The 25,700-nt window shown below is 39.9% G+C and overlaps 1 protein-coding gene across 4 annotated transcripts in view; it reads right to left on the bottom strand.

The window, feature by feature from the left end:
- Window positions 1-25,700, bottom strand: part of LOC134348131 (actin remodeling regulator NHS-like) — a 469,821-nt gene that overhangs the window by 175,870 nt on the left and 268,251 nt on the right. The window contains exon 1 of one of the 4 annotated variants that reach the window (XM_063051057.1): window positions 6,976-7,000. The exons of the other annotated variants lie outside the window; for them this stretch is intronic. The gene's annotated coding sequence lies outside the window, so the exon portion shown is untranslated. Of the gene's footprint in view, window positions 1-6,975; window positions 7,001-25,700 lie in introns of those variants that run through there. 4 annotated transcript variants of the gene reach the window in all.

Here is a 25,700-nt window from a genome sequence, read left to right as displayed (position 1 = left end):
ACTTAAATGTGCATGAACATGTCTAATTGGTCAGGTTTGTAAAATGCTGCACTCCTGCAAATCTAGCCCAATGTTCCTATAGCTCTTGGATTGTACATATTGATGTATATACAATTCCATGGTCTGAAGTCTTTGCACTAAATTTCCATTTGAAATCAGCCTTTGTATGAATTATCACCAGATGGAAACATTGATTAACTAAACTGGCAGATGATATTAAAGCCCTGTAATATCATCTGAATGTTTAATATCAGCTATGTTTCTCACCCTCTGCATGCCACCTTGGATGAACAGAGGAGTGCCTGTGCTCCATAAAGTTAAAGTTCCAGGAGCCAGGAGGATGTTCAGGGAGTCATCTAGCATAGAAACATGCTCTTCAACCAACCATGACTGTGTCAGCCATCAAGTACCAAACTGCACAAATTACTTTTTACCAGGATCCAGCTTATGGCTTTCTACAACTTGGTGTTTTAAACGTCCGTCTAAATATATCTCAGTGTATCTGTCTCCATCTGCCGGTTTGGTCAAACTTAGAACTTCTTGTCTTTGGATCAAGAGTTACTCTTTCAGCATCCTATAGTTACTGATATCCAATGACCATCCCATGTTCAAAGATACCTCAGAGAGGTATCTTCAGCTTCAGAACTGAAAGAGGTCATGCCCAATTCAGAAGGAATCCCCAGAAGAGAGCTCTGTGTTGTTGAAGCTCTATGGTAAGAGTGAAGTACTGCAAAAAAAAAACCTTTATCAGAAATAGGACATGACACTCACTGATTCTCAACTGACACCGAAGTAATCACAAGTATACATTTTTAAAAAACACTAAAATATCTGCAACAAGAAACAGGCTAAAATTCACTCTCTTTTCCATTTTAATTCAGTCAAAACTTATTCTTATATTTGCAGCAGTACTCTCCATAGAGTAATTTCTCCCTTCAGTAAATCTGGAAATTAATCAGCAAGTTTTGCCTTTTCCTCTTAGTATCTCCCTTTCTTTCAAGTCTGCTGAAAAGCCATCTCACCTCTGTCTGATTTTTCTTCCCAGCTGTAACTAAATCTTTTGTGCTCTGGCATGAATCAGTCTCCTCTCCAAGTTCAATCCTCTGTAATCACAATTTCTAAACAAACCAGTACTTCTCCATCCTTGTAATTCTTCATTCTTCTGGGGCTACTGCAGACCAAACTCTTGCATCCCCTTCTGATCCCCTTTTTTTTTGCACATATCTAACTATATCCTAGTTAGTAATTACAGTTTCAGTTGTAGAAACAGATAACCATATTCCTCTTTTGAAAATTACCTAAAAACTGTGTAACTAGTATAACCAGTATAAGACAAAAGAGATGGTGATGGACTTTAGGAAGACTAAGCCTGCACTGCTCCCTGTTACTATTGATGGCGAGAACGTGGCTGTGGTGAGGATCTACAAGTACCTGGGGTGCACCTGGATGACAGACTTGAGTGGAGCACCAACACAGAGGCAGTGTACAAGAAGGGTCAGAATCGCCTCTACTTCCTGAGGGGAGTGAGGTCCTTTGGAATATGCAGGCCTCTCCTTCACATGTTCCACCAGTCTGTTGTTGCCAGTACAATGTTCTACGCGGTAGTGTGCTGGGGCAATGGTATCAACATAGGTGATGTCAATAGGCTCAATAAACTGATTAGAAAGGCTGGCTCTGTTCTAGGAGACAAACTGGACACACTGGAGGCTGGGGTAGAACAAGGGACCCTACAGAAACTCCTGGCAATTCTGGACAATGCTTCTCACCCTCCGCATGCGACCTTGGCTGAACAGAGGGGCACTTTTAGTAATAGACTAGGACAACTGCGCTGGTCCAAAGACCACTATATGAGGTCTTTCTTCCCCTCAGCCATTAAGCTCTATAATGAGTCAACCTATAGCTGGGGAAGTGATGACCCCCCTCATGTTGGACTGTTTGAGGTAATTTATTTTTGATTCCTTCTTACTTCTCTTCTAATATTGTATATCTGTGCATTCTCCCTTGGGATCAATAAAGTATCTATCTAATAAAAAAGCCAACCTGCAGACCTAGTTATGACATACTGTGCAGAAGTCTTGGTCACATATATGTAGCTGGGGTCCCTAAGACTTCTGCATAGTACTATATTTGTCAACGTGGAGTGAAGAGCAAATTTGTAAATCTGGCAGGAGAAAAGGCTGTTGGCAATGGAGAGGGTGGAAAGCCATGAGAGGGGTGTGAAGCAGATGGCAGAGAGGAGTTCCAGGGGCAGGGGAGGGGCATGGTACGGGTGCAGAGACACCCAGCCCTGAGACCCCAGACAAGGTTATTTGATTCCAAACAATTGGTTTATTGATCATTACTGAATGTCTCTATGGTGCTTCCTGCTCCCTCCTCTCTCACTTCCCCTGTTCCCAACCATGATTCCCTTCTCCTTGGCTCCTTTCCACTCTCAGTCCACAGTAGAGACCCATATCAGAATCAGGTTCATCATCACATACTTTATACTTTATACTTTATACTTTATTGTCACCAAACAATGATACTAGAGCGTACAATCATCACACTGATATTTGATTCTGCTCTTCGTTCTCCCTGGAGTACAAATTGATAGTAAATATTAAAAATTTAAATTACAAATCATAAATAGAAAAGGGAAAGTAAGGTAGTGCAAAAAAACCGAGAGGCAGGTCTGGATATTTGGAGGGTATGGCCCAGAGGGTATCACTCACAAATGTCATGAAATTTGTTTATTTAGCTGCAGCAGTACAGTATAATACATAAAATTACTACTGTACAGTAGTGTGCAAATGTCTTAGACACCCTAGCAATATATATCTGTGCCTAAGACTTTTGCACAGGACTGTAATTGCATAATATACAGAGTAATCATTCATAATTAATTTCATTTCCACAACAATAAGTAAATTATGCTACAAATAAAAAATTAATATCTTCTTCTTTCCAGTTGTGTGAAAATATTCCTTTGCATAGAATATTCTCACTGGAACAATGTATTGAATTGCTTTTCCTATTTATTTGTTTACAAGCAGATTAAAATTGATTATCAATAATTTATGTTAGAACTATCTTAATATATATAGCAAAATCTTTTGAGCTTTTGTAGTGGCACTTGTGTGTTAATGTCTTTAAGCCGCATTTGAGGGCAACTGAAATATCATAGATTTTGTGCTCCCAGTAAACACACTCCTTATACACACACACACACACACACACACACACACACACACACACACACACACACTTTGTCATTCTGCTGTCGTTGTGCTGAGTGTATGCACCTCAATGGCTTCCATGGTATATTCTCATAACGGGCCTAAAACGAGCTGATGTGCTCAGGTGGGCTTTATGGTGCCTTTCCTGCCACACATGGTGTAATATTCCATTTCTTTGGCAATGGGAATGTGTAAATGTGTATATGTTGTTTGTATACTGTATTTAAGGTAGATACCTCTGTTTATTCTGTCATATGATTGTAATTACATCGTGGGGTGCATCATATTCTAATTCATGTGTATTCTTAAGTTAACTTTGTTGGTAATTAAAGATGGTATATCCTAGCAAACACCCTTGACTAACGAGCTAAGTGACTCCAAGCATTTTTCCTTCAGTCATAACCAACGTATCTTACACCCATTAGCTGTACTGAACTAAGTCTTAGAAAACACTGATAATTTCCAGTTACAATCTCTCAGAAGGTTTTTTTCATATTAGTACATATTGACTTGAGTCTCACTGAGACTTTTTTGAAGTGTTTTACTGAAAGAAAGTGGCATCTTTCAAGAAATGATTGCATTATTAGAATTCTGAATAAACACTAACTTCTCTGAGTTATATAATTCAAGCTTTGATCTTGACAGAATTTAGCAAGGCCAAATGTGGTGTATTTTTGTAAAGGTCATATGAATTACATTATCCATTGTATTCTAAGTTGTTTCAAGAGGAACTTTAAATACGTTGGGGCCTTCAACAATGTCCATCTCCAGAATCTTAGAACCACTTTGCTCCAGTTTTCTATATCTCCTGCCATGGAGGATTTGACTCATAATGGGTTTAGATAAGCAAACTGGAGAAGCTCTTGGCTTTTTCACTACTCGGGTCACTCTTAAGTGAGCTTGAAGGTTGGATGTCTTTAAAGCCAAAATTCTTGACCAATCTATTTTACCTGGAACAAAAGGCATTGAAGACTTGTGGTTTGCAAATAACAAAAGATCCAAAGGAACAGGAAAATCAATTGGGGTAAAATTTCCCAAAATTTCACAATTAACTTGAGTGTCCATATTTCTGTAAAACATTCTTTTTGGTAAATCCCCAACATTCAGAGTTGTGGTTATGTACAGCTTCTCACTAAGTATTCTAGCAACAAAAGCCTATGGTCAAAGCAAAATTGGCAATAAAACAGAAACATGTCCTCCATCAGCCTGGGTATCTCAACATCAGCACTCAAAGCACCCATGTTAATTTAACAAAACAGTCCAACGTGCATAGTGGATTGGTAAAATGGACAATGATCTGAGTGGGGCTGGGTAGATTTGGGTGGGTAATCCAAACATATTTTTGTTAAGTACTATCAACAAGGCACTTTTGGAGATGGAGTGGTTGAACAGTGTATGTTGCGATGTGCAGTATCCTAAGGTTCAATGGTTGTTGGTTTTGTAAATGAGATTTCCTGTTGCTAAACTAATTTAAAGTATATCATTACTAAAAGAACAGGAAGAGCTATACTTTAATAGGAAAAGTAAAGTGCATTGCCATTATGATTTGCAATGTAAGCCTAATCGATTCTTAGCCAATGCAGGTGAGCAATGCCATAGAGAGAATAATGGCAGGATTTCATATTTTTTCGTGCAACAAGGCAGGTGCTGGAGACTTTACTATCTCACAAAAACACTCTTTTTCTGAATTCTAAGACCTCACTGAAGTGGAATTGGAAATAATAAATTATTGATGGTCTCAATAAAATAGAATAAGAAAAACTGTTCAGATGAAGGTGATATTTTTGTTGGAGATCAGTCTCTGGACATTACTTCAGGAATTTCTTGGCGCAATGTCTTAAGCCCAACCATCTTCACACACTTTCTCCCATCATCAGGTCAAAAATGGGAAGCCCCTCATTACATGTCCAATTCCATTTCCCACTGTTCAGCAAATGAAGCAGTTCTTGCCCACATGAGCAAAATGAATAAGGAGTGATAAGAGGTAGGTGAAGTGCCAAGCAATGACCAGTACCAGGAAGAGAGACTGTCTACCACCTATCCTAATTTACATTGCTATTCCTCATCATTAAATTCTTGGGGTCACTATTTACCAGAAAGCTGGACCAACTGTATAAATGCTGTGGCTACAATATCAGGGCTGCTTATCCTGAAGCATGAGACTTGCACTCCTGTCATAACAAAGCACTTTCTCCATTTACAAGTCATGTCAGAAGCATATTCTTCACTTTGTTTGGATGAGTGCAGTTTAAACAACACTCAAACACTTGACATTCTTCTGAAAGCAGCATCCTGCAGTTGTAAAAGAATTAATGAGAAACCTCAGTGTTAGTGGTTAACCACTATAGAGAGTATTTTTCGTAGCATGTCGTAAGTAAACTAACTATATCACTATCCCACTTCATTAACAATTCACATGGAAAATTCTTATGGGTTTGTAAATAAATCCACAAGTCGCGTGAGATTGATGATTCAGAATGGAAATTCCTGTCTGATTCATTTCCTTCTTGGCACTGAAGTTGCTATTTTAGGCATGTTTGGGATGTTACAGTTGACTTTTGGCTAAATATTGGGGAAATAAAATCCAAATAAAATGATTATGTGAGAACATGTCAGGTGGGAAGATGGCTGGTCTTGTAATAACCTCTACAATGCAATAGCCTCTCGATCAGCATTGTGCAGGCTCATGTGCACAGAATGAGATACAGATGGTATAGCATGCCTGGGACAAACAGGTTAGGCTGTAATTGTGGATCTCCAAGAATAGATCATTTCTGGGTTTGATGGAGACTTTGTTAGAGACTGCCATGATTAGTCAGCAACTTTAATGTCATTGTATCTAATGACCGCTAATATAGTAGAAGGTGAACAAGATGGACCTTGGTCTTTATATCTAGAAATTCTTATCATCCAGATTGTCATTTGGAATAATTGGTACCTGTGGAACCAACAGCATTGTCAGAGGTTGGATTGGCTACGGTAAAGATATACTTATCCATAATTCAATTTTAGCAATACCGGTATCCCCTTATATATTATTGCAGTAGGTCATCTCCGCTTTTCACGTTGGTAGCAATTGCGAGTGTAGAGCGAGCAAGAAAGCAAACATATTTTAATATAAAACAGAGGTCTCTCTTGAAATATATATAAAAAACCTGCTCACTTGCACAGCTTCTTTGTAACAGTACAGCACCATCAGCCCATTTTGCTGAATGTGCAAAATTGAACTGCCTCTTTCAGGCTTTCATTGATTGCCTTTTCTTACCTCACAGACAGCTAAGTAATCCCTTATAATCCTTGTTCAAGAAAATTACTGCAACCACAAAAAAAAAGATAAATTGCTGCTTTCATGAGAAAATGCAAATTTCGGACATGCTTGCAGTAGAATACATGATGCAAACTTGAAATAACATACAAAAGAGATTGCTCAGTGTGTCTTGTGTTAAAATATGCATCTAACATGACAAGTGAAGAGGGGACAATGCACACAAAAGATGCTCTCTGTGGAGAGAATCAAATGGATTTAATCTCAAGAACAATGCACTATACAGCTGCCCTGTAAACCCAATTCTCTTATTGATATTCCAGTTGCACACTGATGCAGAAACCAAATGATTTTTAACATATTTTTTCTGTCTCCATCAGAAAGAGTAACTACATTTTTTCAGCAAATCTAACTTGAAATAATTCACCTCTGCACTGAATAACAGGCAAAGATGCTCAACATACCACAGTACCAGCATATGCACTTAGCACTTACAGAGTTAAAAGCGAAGTTTCTTCACCCTGCTGAGCAAAGCGCTTGAATCTCATCATGGGCACCTGCCTTCCTCTGCAGACAGCATCCCATGGCCAAGGCAGGATGCGCTGCTGCAATGGAGAATGGCGCCTTAGCACCACATCAGCCTCCCTCCTTCAGCAACAGCTTGCACTTTAGTCACGCTAGTGATGTCGGAAAGCTATCCATCCTTTGTGCGGGTGGAGGTGTTGTGCGGTGGTGCCAGATTGAAAGAAACAGTGGGGCAAAAGACAGCTTGCAGCTCGACTGTATTCTGAGACACCCCCCTTGCAGCTCCAGGGATGGTTCAGTCCACTTTGCTTGCTTTTTGCTCTCCTCCTAATCCCATCGTGGTCAAATGGCAGAGCACGTTCTCGTGCGATGGCTGTGGCCACTGGGCTTCGTGCAGCACCAAACGAGGCAGCGGGGAAGTGGGCGGAGAGGGTGTTTCGGGGAGGGGGTGGCATTAGTATATGCAACAAACCAAGCCTGCATGGGAAGATGAGAGCCCCTGTGAGGAATATTACACAGCTCATTCAGTCAGCAGCAGGCATGGCGTTCATTGTGTTAAGAAGCTGAAACATTGGAAGCTGAAGAGCAAAACAAGAGCTTGAGGAAGGCAGGAGTGTTTTGTGATTCACTGGCGCTAGACCAGAACAACTACAGGGCTCAAGGAATGAGTCTCAAAAGTTTTGGCAGCTGCAGCCCACACCTCTATTCCTTCTCTCTCTGCCTTTCCCAAATATTTCAGCCTACAGCAAACAGAAAACCTTTTTTCCATGTAGGTTTGCAGGTCACTATTTTCTGAGATCGGTGATTTTACAGTAATGCAAGTTCAGCTATTTGTTACACACTGTTAGGTTTTTGATTGATGTTACAGCAGGAATCATCTCCCTGTCCATGTGAAAACTCACCCCACCTTGCACAGGACAGGTTGAGACCATATCTTCAGTATATGACTGGATGACTGTGTCTGTCAGGGCCAAGCACTGGTGTCTCATGATCCAATAAACCTAGATTTACTTGAAAGACTCAACTGGAGTATTGTACAGTCTTTTCCAACTCAAGTCCTGTAAGATGACGTTGCTCCTGAATTTCTGGATTATTTCTTCTGGGGCTGCACCACCTTTGGCAGTAGAATGATTACAGCCTCCAAATTTTTTTTAACACAACTTTCCAGGTAGAGATTCTTAGCACTCGAAGCCCTGATTTGGAAGGTGGTCATGGGTCAAAGGGTAAAACAATAGAGCACACTCACCTCATGATCTCGAGTGTATAACATCAAGGACAAGTTGACCTTGTTCCTTACCTCCAATATGAACAATCGTTACTTTTTCAATTCGCCTTTGGGACAGGATTTCCCTCTGTGCTTAGTCTGAATTTTTTATGAAACAGAGGTTATTCAGAAACTTCCCCCTAGGGCTAATGACGAAGACTGAATCGTAACTGCATGTAATGAGTTTGTTCATTCCCTTCTGAATCAGTTGGCCCGAAATTGAAGTCCACACTGTCTTCCTCATACAGCCATTTGGGACAGCATATACATTGCCTCTCAAGATTATGTGAGTGGGGAAGAATTCTTGATCAACTGTGAAATGTCGGGAAAAGTTGTGGGCTTGATGGATGAAATGGTATCTTCTTGAAAATAGTTCGGAAGATGTGTAGCTCAGGTTGGGCTGAGTTGTTCTCCAATTTTAGCAATTTACTTGCAAACGTTGCAACACCATATAAGGAGACATCTCGTATGAGCAGTACCTCTTTCTGGCATAACGAAGCTTAGAGACATAGACATAGAAGCCAAAAGATACAGCACAGAAATGAGGCTCTTTCGCCCATTGACCCCATGTTGATCATCAAGAACTCAGCCCATGAAGCAAATAGATGATTGTTGGAGGAATAGAGATGCATTTAAACAAATCTTTGACACAAATTTTTTTTTTCTTAGAGAAAAAAACTGCAGACTTTGTGCCCTTGCTGACAGATACATGCCGAGAACATTGAATGTTGTTATATATAATGGGGCACTACTTTGAAATCTGCTTCCAATATTTGGTTCTTGAAGGAGGGTACAATGCAGTGCACCCAGGGTCAAGCTTCCAAGGCATATCCCTTTAGCTCTGATATCACGTTCTTTTAATTCTTTTGCTGTTTTTTCTCTAGTTCTATTGTATATCACTTTTGTATTATGAAGGCTAGAACCTTGCACAGTACTCAAAAAAAGTATGGCGAATTAATTTGCTATTTAAACAATTCAGCATAAATCATTATGAATATGCCCTATTGTAGTTACAACCTCAGGAGATGTGGAAATTTTGTGCCGTCTAAGCAGGAGGGAACATGGCTTGTGCTCCATTTATGTTAGTTCCAAAATATTGTACCTCAATTAGCAACACATATTAAAAAATCCTCAATGTTTTAGACATGTCAAGGACAACAAACAAGATGCATAAAAGTAAGCAACATTAGTCTTTAACAATCCTGACATTTGACTAAAGTATGAAGAAAAAACATTTCTATAGCATCGTTCATGACTATAGGACAACCCAAAACATGTTATAGCCGATAAGGTACCTTTGAACTATAGTCACTGTTGCAATATGACGAAGTATAGCAGTCAATTTAGAGTATTTGCATTCAGATTCAAAAGATGGCAAAGTGATAATTATCAAATAGTTGACTCAAGTTAAGTAAAGGGCCTTCAACCCAAAACCTTAACTCTTTCATCTCATATAAATCTAAAATGACCGGTGCCAAATAATGACTTTTGATGCAAATAATTAATGTGAACAAAAGCAAAACTATATGCCGCTGTTCATCATTAATAACTTTGGTATTTTGATGAATGATATCAATCAGTAAAGAAATCCACTTAAATTTAAGAAAATATCTTTGTCAGCTCCAAATGCCTACAGATCAATGAAGTTGCTTTTGCTTTTTGTTTCTAGAATCTGCAAGCTGTAGGTCTTCCTTGGCAGTTTTAAGGGAGTGTGCAACCGGGCATGGTAGACATGAATTAGACACAAGTTTTAAGACCAGTGTAAGGTAACCCCAATTTTCAAAGAACATCTTAAACCTTAATAAGTAATAAACACGAGCAAGTCTGCAGATGCTGGAAATCCAAAGCAACACATCCAAAATGCTGGAGGAACTCAGCAGGTCAGACACCATCTATTGAAATAAACAAGCAGTCAACATTTTAGGCCGAGACCCTTCTTCAGGATTGGAGAATCCTAAAGAAAGGTCTTGGCCTGAAACATCAAGTCTTTGTTCATTTCTATGGATGCTGCCTGACCTGCTGAGTTCCTCCAGCATTTTGTTTGTGAAACTTTAATAAATGTTATTATTGATCCCAACTCAATTTTATTTTGAGATAATTCTGTGGCATCATTTTGCTTACAGTTAGGGCCTACAGTAGGTTAATCTGCTTTTGTGTTGGTGGTTGAGAAATGAATATTAGTTAAGAACTTGAAAGAACTTCACATGTTGACCATCTAGTAAGTGCACTCTTGTCTTGACATTTGAGCTGAGATATTTACAAGTTAGAAATTTCCTAAGTACTATACTTTCTTCCTTTCCAATGCTTCCTCCTATATATATTTTAGATTCGATAATTAACCTTAATCCATGTCAGAAAGGTGCATCGGCTATGATTTATAATATTATTATGAAACTTAGGAAAGCTCCATTTGATAAGATTAGGGTAGATTGGGAACAGGAATTGGGGCTTACCATTTCTGTGGATGATTGGGGGCAGATTTTACAATTAGTTAATACTTCCTCTATTTGTGCTAAACATTCCCTAATTCAATTTAAAGTGGTTCATAGAGCACATATGTCCAAAGATAAGTTAGCGCGTTTTTACTCGCATATTAATCCTTTCTGTGATAGATGTTCGGGGCAGATAGCCTCTTTAACTCATATGTTTTGGTCTTGCCCTACTTTGGAAACTTTTTGGAGAGATATTTTCAATATTATTTCTAAGGTATTAAATATAGATATCTCTCCTCACCCTATTACTGCTATCTTTGGACTACCTAAAATTTCTAGTAATCTTTCCCCTTCAGCCCGTAGAATGATTGCTTTTCTTACTTTAATGGCGAAAAGATGTATTTTACAACATTGGAAAGAGCTTAATGCTCCAACTACCTTTTTTTGGTTTTCTCAGACGATTTTATGTTTGAATCTGGAGAAAATTAGAAGTAACCTTTATGATTCTTCATTTAAATTTGAACAGATTTGGGGACCTTTTATTCGATATTTTCATTTAATGTAATATTTACCCTTCTTGTTTTTTTTTCACTGTTTTAATGGAGGTCGGGATTGAGGACGTGATTTTAAGTTTAACTCTGTTTGGTTTCAAGTTAGCCCATTGCTTTGCTTTGCTTTTAGGTAGTTGCACGGTGGGTTTTTTTTTGGGGGGTTTTTTTTTCTTTTTTTTTTCCATTGATATATATAAAATCTAGTATACTATTATGTTATCTTGGTTTCTTATGCTTAAATTACATTGTTTGTAGTATTTTCTTTTTGGTATTGTTATCTTTTGGAATTTTATTGTACTTTAACATTGTATTAATGTTTATATGGCTTACCTTTTTTGTATACTTACTCAATAAAAAGATTTAAAAAGAAAGAAAGACATTTGAGCTGGACATGAATACACATACTGCTTTTATTCAGAAATTTAACTCTAAGTAATTAAACAAGTTTGAAATTAAAATTTCAATCTTGAAATTTGAGGAAGGTTGAGGAAGTTTGGTATGGGTCCCCAAATCCTAAGAACTTTCTACAGGGGCACACTTGAGAGCATCCTGACTGGCTGCATCACTGCCTGGTATGGGAACTGTACCTCCCTGAATCGCAGGAATCTGCAGAGATGGTGCAGACAGCCCAGCGCATCTGTAGTTGTGAACTTCCCACGATTCAGGACATTTACAAAGGCAGGTGTGTAAACAGGGCCCGTAGGATCATTGGGGACCTGTCACCCCAACCACAATCTATTCCAGCTGCTACCATCTGGGAAACGGTATCACAGCATAAAAGCCAGGATCAACAGGCTTCAGGACAGCTTCTTCCACCAGGCCATGAGACTGATTAACTCACACTGATTTGAGTGTATTCTATGTTACATTGACTGTTCTATTTATTATAAATTACTATGATTGCACACTGCACATTTCGATGGAGATCTAACATAAAGATTTTTACTCCTCATGTATGTGAAGGATGTAAGAAATAATGTCAATTCGATAAAATACTAATGACAATAATTGTGACCATGGAGTAAACAATTGCCGTAAAACCTATCTTGTTCACTGTTATCTTTCAGAAGAAAATCTGTTCATATATGATTACAAGCTTTGAAATAGAACTCGTAATAACACCTCAAGGAGGTGGTCATGAATAGAGAATTAAGGCTTGCCATATAAAAAGAATATAAAACTGTTCTAGCAACCCCTACCACCTCAACTATGACATTTTTCCATTCACAGAAGTAGACAGAGGGTTGCTCAAAACTAGTGGATGCACAGACCAGCCCAACTCTTTCTTTAAGTAATCTCCAAAAATAGGTAGCTCCTGCAGGAGACTGAACTGTGATTACAAGAGTAAACTCCTGACCTGGCTGTGCACGTTGAGGCAAAATGTTATCATTCTTGATTTTCACTCCTTCTTGGTGTCGACTAACTTGGTAAGAGACAAAGGACCAAACTAGAACTTACAATACTGATGCAGAGAAATATGGACCAGCTATAAAAAACCAACAGGAAACAACTTAAAGTATGAAAAACACCCTACAGAATTTCCAAGTAGTTCTCCAGCATGGGAGTGTAACTCAATGGATGAGTAGTTAAAACAAGGCTCTGCTTTCTTTTCCATATGCACATAAAATATTGCATGGCACAATTTCAAAGAACTTAAGAATTATATCTGATGTCCCCGCCAATGTATATCCCTCAATAAATATTTCTGAAATAGATAACCTGATCATTATCACATTGGTCAGCTGTAGTTTCTACTTTATCACAGTTACTATATTCTGAAGAGAATATGATACGTATTACATGAATGCAAGTTCTTTTCTTAATTGTAGAAGGATTCTTGAAATAACATAGACAGTTAATAAGCTTGTCAAAATCCACACATGATATATTCTCAGGGTTTTACAATTATTCACTCTCCATGACCTGTTCCATTTTTTTAACTTGAATCTCACAGTGAACTGTTATGTTGCTTGATGTATGTCCCTCTTAATAAGGGCTCAGGTAGCCTGGTACAGATTTACAGAATGTGACTTTGGAATAAACTCCAATGTAAATTGACTTTTAAAGCAGATTCAAACTACTGTTCTAAGCTTTAAAGAGTGATTTGCTTTCTCTGAGCTGTTCCAATGTAGGAAGATAACCTTTAGTGCTCATGTTGTAGCATAATGAGTACTAAAGGCAATCTCACATTGGATAAACCCCACAAAGCTATTGGAGTGGAGAGATTCAGAATAGCATGTGAAATGCTCTCTACTGCAGCTCTGCACATTAAATATTCAGGTCACATATGCTATAAATTTAATATCTTGATATAAAAGGATGTAAATTCTTCAGAACTGACCTACTTCTTACTTCACCTGAACCAGGGAAGACTTCCTTTTTGAAACCAATAAATCCAACAGGATACACCTGATTGTGTTTCAGCCTTCAATCATACTGCTAACATTATTGCCTACAACTGCTTAAGTCCAAGTTTCACTATCGTTGTGTTGCACAAAGTACAAGGTATACATTTTGATTCAGCAGTGTAGAGGTTAAATAGGCCATGCTCTCCTTGCAGCCTTTTCCCAGCTTTCTGTCAACAGTAATAATGACTAGATTCTTCGCAATACTCTCACCTCTGAAATGCCACCAGCTCTCCCCGTCAACGTAGGCAGACAATTCTGATATTCATGTAATCCACTTCCCTAGGTTTTAAACCTTTGATCATGGTATCCTGGGTCTGCACTTGCTTAGATTTTGTGACTTAAGTTGCACAGGTGAAATTTCTTGACTGGTAGTTGAAGATTTCCTTTGACTGTAACAGAGTGGGCAACGTAAAGTCGGAGCGTGAATTTCAGTGGAGTTGTCAATAGGCCCCTAAGTTCCTGATGTGTGCCTTTCATCCATAGCTCCCTCTGATAACACTCTGGTGTTGGACAGTATATCAGATCTAACACAGCCAATACTGAAACTACCACCTGGAAGAGGCACCATGGAAAAGTGAATATCTTTTGTTCTGTCAGTGTTTCCATTTTGATAGACAGTTCAATGGTCCCTGGTATCCCCTGGGTATCTTTTTCAACAACAACCGGCATGCTTTTCATACTGTCCTCTACACTGGTGTGGCATCATGAAATTTCAATGCACTGTGTAGGAAAGGCTTGCTAGATTGATAAGAAAGCAAAATACTATGGATACTAGAAATCTGAATTAAAAGCAGAAAATGCTTAAACTGGCCAGCCAGGCAGCAAATATGATCACCATTTATCAGAACCAGCATTTTCTGTCTGTATTTCATAAGACAGATTCTTGAAGAATTAGACATGATACCATTGAAACACATAAGATTCTGAGTGGGCTTGACTGGATAAATGAAATGAGACTTCTTTACTCACTGGCAGAATCTAGAAAAGGAAGGCAGTATACTAAAATGAGGGCAACACACACACAAAATGATGGAGGAAATCAGCAGGCCAAGCAGCATCTGTGGAAAAGAGTACAGTTGACGTTTTGGGCTGAGACCCTTCACCAGGACTGGAAGAAAAGATGAGGAGTCAGAGTAAGAAAGAGGGGGTGGGGAGGAAGAAACACGAGGTGATAGTGAAACTGGGAGGGGGAGGGGGTGAAGTAAAGAACTGGGAAGTTGATTGGTGAAAGAGACACAGGGCTGGAGAAGGGTCTCGGCTTGAAACAGTCGACAGTACTCCTTTCCATAGATGCTGCCTGGCCTGCTGAGTTCTTCCAGCATCTTGTGTGTGTTGCTTGGATTTCTAGCATCTGAAGATAGTCTCTTGTTTGTTACTATAATGAGGAGTTAGCCACTTCTGGCAGAGATGGAGAGGATTTTAATCTCAGGGGGTATAGTAAATCTTTGGAATCTTTTCTTTCTGACAACTGTGAACACTGAGACATTAAATAATATCCAAGGCTGAGACCTCTTTTTAGACTACAGCAGAATTTAGTGTCATGAGGCTCAGTCGAGAAGTGGAATTCAAACCAAGGTCAGATCAGCTACGATCTTATTTGCAGAATGCAAAAACAAATTGTTAGATTTATATAGCAGTTCAAGTTCGCAGGAAATCATTCAAACATTGTCAAGGTGTTGTTACTGTTGTGGTGTAGGAATGACTCTACGAGCTCTTGTAAACAATATTGTGATGTTGACTAGATACACTAGTGATATCGGTTAAGAGGTAAACAATAGCCATGACACAGAGAATATCTACCTTGTGTTTCTTCAAGTAGAAAGTAGTAAATGTAGTTTTGACCAAATATTTTCCAAAGGGAGCTTGCATCAAAACTTCAGCAGCTCTACGGGATCAGAGAGTGGGTAGATTATAGAACAGAGTATTTTCTCTAGTTGGAAGGTTTGAATTTGACACTGTCCACTGAAGAACAAAACCAGAGACAACATCTCACAGATGCTTGTAACTATAGTGCTGGCACTCTGTGTTGGCACGGAGCAGCCCTGTGCAAATTTAGGCAATTTTTGCAGCAGCATTCCATGTAGATTGTGTCCGTCATCCTCTGTGGTTTCATTTCTCCTGCCTGACTACAATTGACCAGACATCTGGTGGTGTATTCCAGCAAGGATACATAAACCCATTGATGTTTTTTGGCGTCAGTCAGCTTGTGATATTCTGCAGCTACCATTCAGCTCTGGATCATTTTAGTTTGAGTGGGCAGTATGTTTTCATAGCAGCAAACAAATTTGGCACTGGAGTAACAGAGATTGAGCATGGGCGTTCTCGCTATGTGCCTGCTTTAAATTTGAAAGGATCCAGATGATGTTGTTTCAGGCATAAGTTTTAATTTTCATTACCTCACTGGGGCTTTTGCAAAAATGTGTGAGGAATAGACTTCTTTGAGGTAAATTGGTTGGTACAGATAATGAGATATTCAGTATTTTAATCACATCATCACTGGAAGAAACGTATCACTGAGGGCATTACTTTTACCGCAGGTCTAGTAATCTAGAGGCCTGGATTGATGATGTGAACTGTAATCCTCCAATTAAGTATCTGAGAAAATTAAAAGCAGTTAATGAGGCAATCTGAAATGAAAAAGTTTCAGTAATGCTGACCAAAAACCTTCTAGACTGGTTTAGAAGAGGGCGGAGCTTAGTGATGATGGTGTTAAACAGTGACTCCTTTGCTTGCCTCTTCAGATACAGCTTTTTTTCTATCTTTGATGTCTCTTTTTTTCCCTTTCAAGGTTCTTTTGAAGACCCTGACCTGAAGTTACACTCTGAGTCCAGTTCTTTGCGGGAATGGGACCTGCTCTCAGGGCCTCATGACCAGTGGCTTTTCAATATTCCAAGGACACAGACTGGAAGGCTAGTGTGCCTTCAGGGTGCCAGATTTTCAGGGCTCTGGAGATGGGCTGATTCAAGGCTGGTGTTGCTGACTGATGCGTCGCGGGAGAGCAAGGAAGATCAGAATCAACGGGCTGTGTGCCCAGCGGAACAGAGCTCGGAAAAAGTGATGCAACAGACTTTTAATGCCATAAATCAGCGAGTTGTTTTGTTATGTCTCCCCTCTCGCTGTGAAATGGGGATACCCCTTTTTCCCTTATTAGGGAGAGAGAGAGAGCCTGTGGTATATTGAATACTGGGTGAATGAGTAGGCTTTGGAGTACTGCAAGTCTGTGTCTTTATTGATGCTTTGCTGCAGGCTTGAGTGCTCAGTGGATGTTTGTGAAGAAAAAGAATTTCAGGATGTATATTGTATATATTTCTCTGACATGAAATGTACCTGTTGAAACCTATTGAAATGCATGTGGTTCACTAAAAGTTCTGTGAGGAAGAAGTTCTGATGTCCGTACATGTAGGCAAAATGATTGACTTCTTTTTAATTGAATTGGGTTTACAAAGTGTTACGTTCAAAGGTAATTAGAGATGCATATTAGAAGTTGAATTTGCTGGTGATGCCAACTCTGGTGAATGAATGAAGAAAAAGTGCATTCAGAATCCATGATGCACAGCTGCTCTGCCCAGGAGTCAAAACTGGAATTTCTGTTTACAGGTTTCCCCCGCTATCCGAATGTAGAGCGTTCCTATGAAACCATTCGTAAGCCGAAATGGCGTAAAGTGAAGAAGCAATTACTATTAATTTATATGGGAAAAATTTTGAGCATTCCCAGACCCAAAAAAAAACCTACCAAAATCATACCAAATAGCACATAAAACCTAAAATAACACTAACATATAGTAAAAGCAGTAACGATATGATAAATACACAGCCTATATAAAGTAGAAATAATGTATGTACAGTGTAGTTTCACTTAACAGAATTGGGAAGTTTGAGCCAAAATCGATTTGTCGAAAAAAATCGGCACGTACACACATATGCACGTCACGCATTCACATGTACACGCATTCGCACATCACTCATGCACACACACCTGCCCGCGCAAGGCTCCATGGTCATGCTAGTCTTTCTCAGGGTAAACACAAGTTTAAAGCGAGCGTCTTTTTTCGTAAAAGTGAAAATCCTCTTTCCGTTAACGAAAATAGGTATGAATGTAGGTCTTTCGTAAAAGCGAAATGTTGTAAAGAGAATGTTTGGAAAGCAGGAGACACCTGTATTTGACTGATCATTGTTTCCATATTGGTGGAATATGATTTCCCTTCCTTAATTCTGAATTATCCCTCTCGCTGCAAAGATTTGCTTTGAGCTACGATTGACAAATGCAATTACAGGAGGTTTTCCTCTTCCTATCGCACTGCACCGTGAAAGTAACAGCGCAAACAACAAAGCTAACCCATGATGCATAGCTCTCTCTGAGATGGCTGACACAGTTTGCTGTCAATGTTCGATATATTTTTGGGAGAATGCTGTGCTGAACCAAGCCTGTGGTGATATTACAGTATCTCACTTTAGTAATGCATTTTGATTTATGAACAATGAAATGGCAACAGCATGTCGAGCATTAGTTTTGTGGTTGGAGCTGTATCACCACTAGAGGCCTCTGATGGTCCACGGCGTAGGTGTACTAAGGCCAAGAGGGCATGCTAAGAATTAACACATGAATCTGTGAGAAATGCTGTAATGCTGAAAGCATATTCCCATTCCCATTTTGAGGCAGGGAAAGCCCTTTAACAGAAGTGCATGCTTTGCAAGGAAAGGCATCTACTTACTGTAGTAGCAATATTCCTTGAATTTCTCTGTGGCCCTCCTTTATCGGTCTGAAACACAGCATTCCACAATCAAGAGTGGGTGGGCATCTTTGCTTAAGGACAGGAGCCTCTCATACAGCAGCAAATCCACTGGAGGAATATCGGCAAACCAAATTATTGGCCTGCAAAGGTAGAGTGCATTAGGGATGGGAGGCATCCTGACCTTAACTAACCCCAGCCCAGATCACCTACATCCAATCTAAAAGTGATCTGGAAGCTATTGTACTTGATTATATTATATTAACTGAATAAATAAAAGGTCATCATTGGCACTCATTGATAAAAAGCATGATTAAATTATGGATTTCAGGAAGACATCTGCAAACAAATGCCATTGCCAGGCTTGAACTGGCCATCTGGATATTCTGGCTACTGCCTGATGGTCCAAGGCTCTCAAAGGTCAGTGAGCCAGTCTTCATGAAAAACTTAAATGGCTCCAAATAAAAATAAAATTAAAAAAAAAGAAAAACTTAAATGGAAGAACAAATGCACTCAACACCTTAGATTACCTCGAATTTGTTTGCATTATTTATGACATTGTTATGGTTCAAGGTCATGCTTGGCCTTGCCTTTCAACAAAACGTCATCAATGATTTCCTCTGACTAGCCTAATTAATTGCCTATTGCTGAAAGAGCCAGATGAAACAGGTCTGGATTAGTCTGAATATGCTGTCATATATATGGACTTTAACTAGTACAAAAGACAAAAAGGCAGAACTGAGAACATCAGAGAAAATAAGACTCAGGAGACCAATACAACAAAATATGTAGAAAGAGTGATTTGTTCTATTGTCATCCATCCACCAAGCTAAAGTAGATCTAAACATGTGCCTGAGGAGAGCATATTAGCTGAAGTTATAACAAGGCCTAGAAGAGTGGGCACACCTGCTGAAGAAAAGGTCGTGAAAACACAGAATGATCACCTGAAGATAAATGGTGTTATTGGGGAAAGGAAGCCAGGACAAATGGGGATAAAATATTCCTGAAAAATAGTTAAAATCTGTGTACAGGTTTGAGCCCGGTTCAACTATGCCAAAGAAAACAAATTAGTACTTAGAGGCAGACATACATACTATAAAATAAATAAATAAGAGAGAAAAAACAAGTATTTAAAGGTAACACACAAAATGCTGGAGGAACTCAGCAGGACAGGCAGCATCTATGGAAAAGAGTAGAGTCAATATTCTGGGCTGAGACCCTTCCTCAGGACCGGAAATAAAGGCAAGGAGTCAGAGGAAGAAAGTGGGGGGAGGGGAGGAAGACCCACACGGTGATACGTAAAACTGGGCGGGCGTGAGGGGTGAAGTTAAGAGCTGGAATGTTAATTGGTGAAAGAGATACAAGGCTGGAGAAAGGAGAATCTGAAATTAGAAGACAGAAGGCCATGGATGAACGAAAAGGGGGAGGAGCACCAGAAGGAGGTGATGGGCAGGTAAGTAGATAAGGTGAGAGAGGGAAAAGGGAATGGTGAAGGTGAGGGGGAGGTTTCAGAAATCAATGTTCATGCCATCAGGTTGGAGGCTATACAGATGGAACATAAGGAGTTGCTCCTCGAACCTGAGTGTGGCCTCATTGCGACAGTAGACGAGGCCATGGACTGACATGTCGGAATGGGAATGGGAAGTGGAATTAAAATGGGTGGCCACCGAGAGATCCTGCTTTTTCTCGCGGACAGAGTGTAGGTGCTCAGCGAAGTGGTGTCCCAATCTACATTGGGTCTCATCAATAGACGGAAGGCCACACTGGGAGCACTAGTTATTTTTATTAAAAACAATTCAGCACTGGCAAATCATTTGGCATAGAAGCCATATCTTGAACCTCAGCCAATGTGTTTTTAATTTTTTTTTAAGTTCCAGTTCATCATTGGCTTTTGTTTACCAAGCATATAAAGATGTGCATACTCCCACTCAATCACAATCAGGTACATTATCATGGACACATGTCATGAAATCTGTTGTTTTGCGGCAGCACTACATGCAATACATAAAATATATTATAAATTATAATAAGGAATAAATTGAAAAATGAAATAGTGCAAAAAGAGAGAAAAAAATAAAGTAAGGTAGTGTTCATGGGATCATTGTCTATTCAAAAATCTGTTGGCAGAGGGGAAGAAGCTATTCCTAAAACATTGAGTGTGTGTCTTCAGGACCTCCTTGATGGTAGGAATGAGAAGAGGGGATGGTAGGGGGGAGGGTCACCTTTCGAAGATGTCCTCGAGGTGGAGAGGCTAGCGGGGATGATGGGGCTGGCTGAGTTTACAACCCCCTGCAGATTGTGTCATGACCTCTTCATACCAGAAGGTGAAGCAACCAGTTGGAATGCTCCCCATCTTCGGTGCCATACCTAATCTCCTCAAACCCTGAATGAATTATGGCCGCATGCGTGCTCTTCATAATTGCATCAATATATTGGGCCCAAAATAAATCCTCAGAGCTGTTAACACCCAGAAACCTGAAACTGCTCACCCTTTCCACCGCTGACCCCTTGAGGGGGAGTGGTGTGTGTTCCCTCGACTTCCCCTTCCCGAATGTCACAGTCAATTCCTTGGTCTTATTGACGGTGAGTGCAAAGGTTGTTCGTTGCAACACCACTAAACCAGCCATTCTGTCTCAGTCCTGTATGCCTCCTTGTCACTGTCTGAGATTCTGCAGGCAACAGTTGTATCATCAGCAAACTTATAGATATCTTTGTGCTATCTGTACGTACTAGAGATGCTCTGTGCCTAGGCACACAGTCATGGGTGTAGAGCGAGTAGAGCAGTGGGCTCAGCATGCATTTTTGAGAAGCACCGGTGTTGATTGTCAGCGAGGAAGAGACGTTAGCTCCAATTGGTTCCGACTGTGATCTCCCAATAAGGATCCAGTTGCAGAAGGAGATACAGAGGCCCAGGTTATGAAGCTTATTGAATCAGAATATTGTCTTGAAAATAGTTTCACTTGCTTCATTTGTAAGTAATAATTTATCACTCACAGAGAAAGTAAGTTGTGGCACAAACATTTCTAAACTTACATTTATATATTATAAAGGACAAGTTTCCAACCAAAGTCCCACATGACAGCTGCATTTCAGTTGGTAGCATTCTCACTTCGAGTTGTGGGTTCAACTCTACTCCAGAGATCTGAGCATAAGAATCTCGGCTCTTGCTATAATGGAGTCATAAAGGGTCCTTAATGAGTGATGTTCAGTTTAGTCAAGATACTGGGTCTAGAGAATGCCCAGCACAGGGCTCGGTTGGCATTAGGGTGAATCGGGCTGAGATGAAAACTTTGGTTAAAATAACCTCGCAGTCCTCAAAAGGCCAGTGAAAGTTAAAGACTTCCAGAGCGCCTTTTATATTCCTTTCAGATCACCTGGAGTTGCCTTGGAGCCAATGAAGCTCTTTTGTAGTGTACTTTCTGTTGTACTGTGTAAATGTGGCAGTCAGTTTGAAATAAACTTCCACAAACAACAGTGTTCATGAGCAGATAATTAGTTGCTTGAAGGATAAATTTTGGTCATGACAACAGGGATTACTATCCCACCCACCGCAGTTTTCCGTAAAATGGAAAAAGATTCTTTTACGTTTGCTGGGGATGGAGAGGGAGCCACAATTTGGCATCTCAGCAGATCCCGACACAGCAGCACACCCTCATTACTGGCACATCACACTGTACTCAAGCCTGCAGAACAGGACTCAATCCAATACCTTTCTCACTCAGAGCAAGGAGTGCTACTCACTAACTGACAGCCAAACACATTCATAACCTCCAGCAGATAATGATGAGAGTCCTCCCTATGCAAAGCAGTAGTGGCTGTGAAACTTCCTGCAGAATGTGTGAGTTTGTGACTTATTTCTTGAACTATTTTATAACTATCCCACCTTCTGGAACAACCAGCATAATGCATGCCTGGTGCAAGTTGGATCAATGTCAATTCGTCAGTGATTTGCATCTTGTTTGATTATCTTTTTGGAATGGTGAATCAATTACTGCTAATGACTTGAAACAGTTCCAAGTTATTTTAATGTATTTTTGTTATTTTGATATGAGTAAAATTGAAAATCACTGTAGAAAATTTGATATAGCACTTTCTGGTGTGTTCTTATTTTACCCAGGTTCGTTACCTTAGCTGGTCTCTGTCACAAGGAATGAACAGCAGCATCTCCTTCCCAGATAATGTCAAGGTCACCCACTGCCCAGAGATTTATTATTGAATAGGCACATGGATGTAAGAAAGATGCAGGGATATGGACATGGTATATGCAGGAGGGATTAGTGTTCGGGTCCTTTTGATTTGCTTTTTAGCTGGTTCGGTACAACATGGTGGGTCGAATAGCTGTTCCTGTGCTGTACTGTTCTATGTATCTATGAATAGTGTGCATTGGCACATACCAGAGAGAATGAGTTCAGAGAAGGCTCTCCTGCCTTCAGCAATTAAAATAGGAAGCCTGAATTTTTCACTCTGGCTATATGAAGGATGGGCAGTTAAAAACCACAGAGTACATGGCCGCAGGGGTTAATAATTGCTGTGAATTTTGATAATTAATGAAAGGCAAGCTGGGAGCTGATGGTTCCAAGCAAACCATTTCAAAGTTCCCATTTCCTTTCTTTTAGTGGAATTCTTAGCCCTGCTTGTTGGCCCAATGTGGAAAGAAAATTAATGGAAGGAAACACATGTTTAGCATTGTATATGATTTTTATTCCTCACAAAAAAAGAAAAGTTCCATTTATAAAACTGATTCCAAAGTGCTTTGAAGGCAGGAAAATATATTGGAGTGGTGTCACTATTATAGGGAAATACAGTGGCCAATGCTTGCACAGCAAGTTCAACAAGAGGCTGGGAAATGATGAACAATTTATCTTGATAATTTTTGTTGAGGAATGAATATTTTCTAGGACACCAGGGAGAACTCTCTTACTCTTCTCCATTTGGTTCCCTGGGACCTGTTACATCCACGTGACTGCAAACAGGACCTCTAGATCACATCTCATCGAAAAGATGGCAACCTTTGACAAGTGCAGTGTTCCTTCAGTATTGCGCTGGAATGACAACCTTGCCTATGTACTTGAAAGCTTTGGTGGAACAGTATATCACCATGGAAACCGAATGCAGCAATGGTAAAAGGCAACAAGAAATTTGATAAAGGTATGTGATACTTAAAACATGATTTATGCATATTAACATTGCTTTTGCTAAAAATAGAAAAATTCTTACTCTGGAAGGATTTTTAATAAATCTGCAAGTCTGTTCTGAATCTTATTTAATATTGAGTTAATGGCCTCACTGGGGGTGCTATTAAATGTTGCAAAGTTGATGAGTTGTCCTTGGCTCTAAAAGGAAGATAAGCTCCCAATAAGCTCACTGAACTAGGAAAGTACTATTTGTACTTTTGGACGTGGAATGGGAAAGGAAAGGACCAGCTGGTGGTGCAACGACATCGGCGCCGGACCCGGGAGTAGAGGTTCCCGGGTTCGAAACTAGTCAGGTCCGCCCCCAAGCACGCTTTCCATCAGTGTCGGGTTGGGTGTCGAGATCGCAACTCAACCTCGTAAAACAAAGGGAAAATACTGCGAAAATGCCTGTGTGAGGAGTGGCTCGCCACACAGTCTCTCTCTCGCTCACTCTGCGCCTTGGAAAAAGCCATGAAAAATCCATCATCACAAATGCACGCACGGACACGCAGACGCACAGGCACAGGTGCGCATGTACACAGGCACATGCCAAAAAAAAAGGAATGGGAAAGGAAAACAGCTTAGCCATAATACAGCCTGTGTACTAGTCAAATGGTGAAAACGTTACCCAGCAAGCTTGGTAAATTGAGTTATTATTGCTACATGCATTAACGTACAGTGAAAAACTTGTCTTGCATATGTACCATTTATACTAATCAAATCATTTTATTAGTGTGCTGAGCTAATACAAGGTAAAACAATAACAGAGTGCAGAATAAAGTGTTACAATTACAGAGAAAGTGCAGTGCTGGTAGATAATAAGGTGCAAGTCATAATGAAGTAGATTCTGAAGTCAAGATTCCATCCTATCTGACTAGGAAACTGCTCAATGCTCGTACAACAGCGAGATAGGAGCATCTGCTGACCCTGCCATAGGTAGGACTGGAGGTGTCAGAGACTCATAGCGGGATACCAAACAGAAACCGACTCTTCGGTTCACTGAATCAACACTAACCATTAACCACCCATTTGTGCTATTCCTACATGAATCACATTTATTCTCCCCACTTTCCCATCGATCTCTCCAGATTGTACCACCCACCTACACACCAGGGAGAGTTTACATTGTCAGTTAGCCTTTCAACTCGCAAGCCTTTAGGACATGGAAGGACACCAGAGGAGCTGTGGGAAATCCATGTGGTCACAAAGATAACCTGCAAACACCGTACAGTAAGACAGCAGTTTGAACAGCACTACTGTGCTTCCCCTAAGATGCTGGATGAGGCAGCTTTGGATGTTGTACACTCCTGCCACTTTTGCTTGTCCTCCCACACTTTCTTGGTACACTTGGAATTACTTCATGGATTGTCACATGCTGCAGGATATCCTTTGGTTGTAAACATGAAAATTGCATAAGCACCAGCCTTCCTTTTAATTTCAAAATTTAAGAACAGAATCCAAAACCAACAAACTGATGAGTACCACCCATTGTGTCTTATGCAGACATTAAAATGCTGTGCAATATTATGGCCATGGATTGTAAAGTGCATGGATGCAGCTGCAGCACCTACGAAGGAAAGAATTTAATTAAAATTTACAGCATACAAATGTGAGACCTCTTAATTATACATCTGCAACTGTGCATGAATGACTGCACAGAGCTGCACAGTCTTTGCTCGTAATTATTAAATATTTTCAAGTGGTAATGTGATAGGCTGGATAGTCGTGGGAAGTCCTGCTTGTATTTACGACGATGATTAGCTGAAGCGATGGATAGAGCAGCCTTTGTTCCTGCTTCAAGCTCTTGTACCTGTGGAGGTATTTTCTCACTCAATGACTGAACTGTGGCTGGGAAGAGTTAGTCCGTGTAATGGGAGTCGTTCTTTAGGCCCCTTTCAGTTTGTACCGTGAAATGAAGTTCGGCCCTCTCTTGAAAATATCATTTCTTAAAATCATATTGCCTTTTTGAGAAAAGTATTTACCAAATCCACTTTTGACTCAACGAAATACTGCATCATAAGAACGTGACTATGACAAAATAGAAAATCTTTCTCATCTCTTTATCTGAAGCACTGATTTCTCTTGACAAAGTTAGTAAAAGGATAAGCTGTAAAAATCAGCAGACCTCATAACACC

Source organism: Mobula hypostoma, chromosome 6, assembly GCF_963921235.1.
Source record: "Mobula hypostoma chromosome 6, sMobHyp1.1, whole genome shotgun sequence".
Taxonomy (NCBI): Eukaryota; Metazoa; Chordata; class Chondrichthyes; order Myliobatiformes; family Myliobatidae; genus Mobula; species Mobula hypostoma.
The sequence above is the reverse complement of the archived record's forward strand: the minus strand, read 5'-3'. Positions and strand labels throughout refer to the sequence as shown.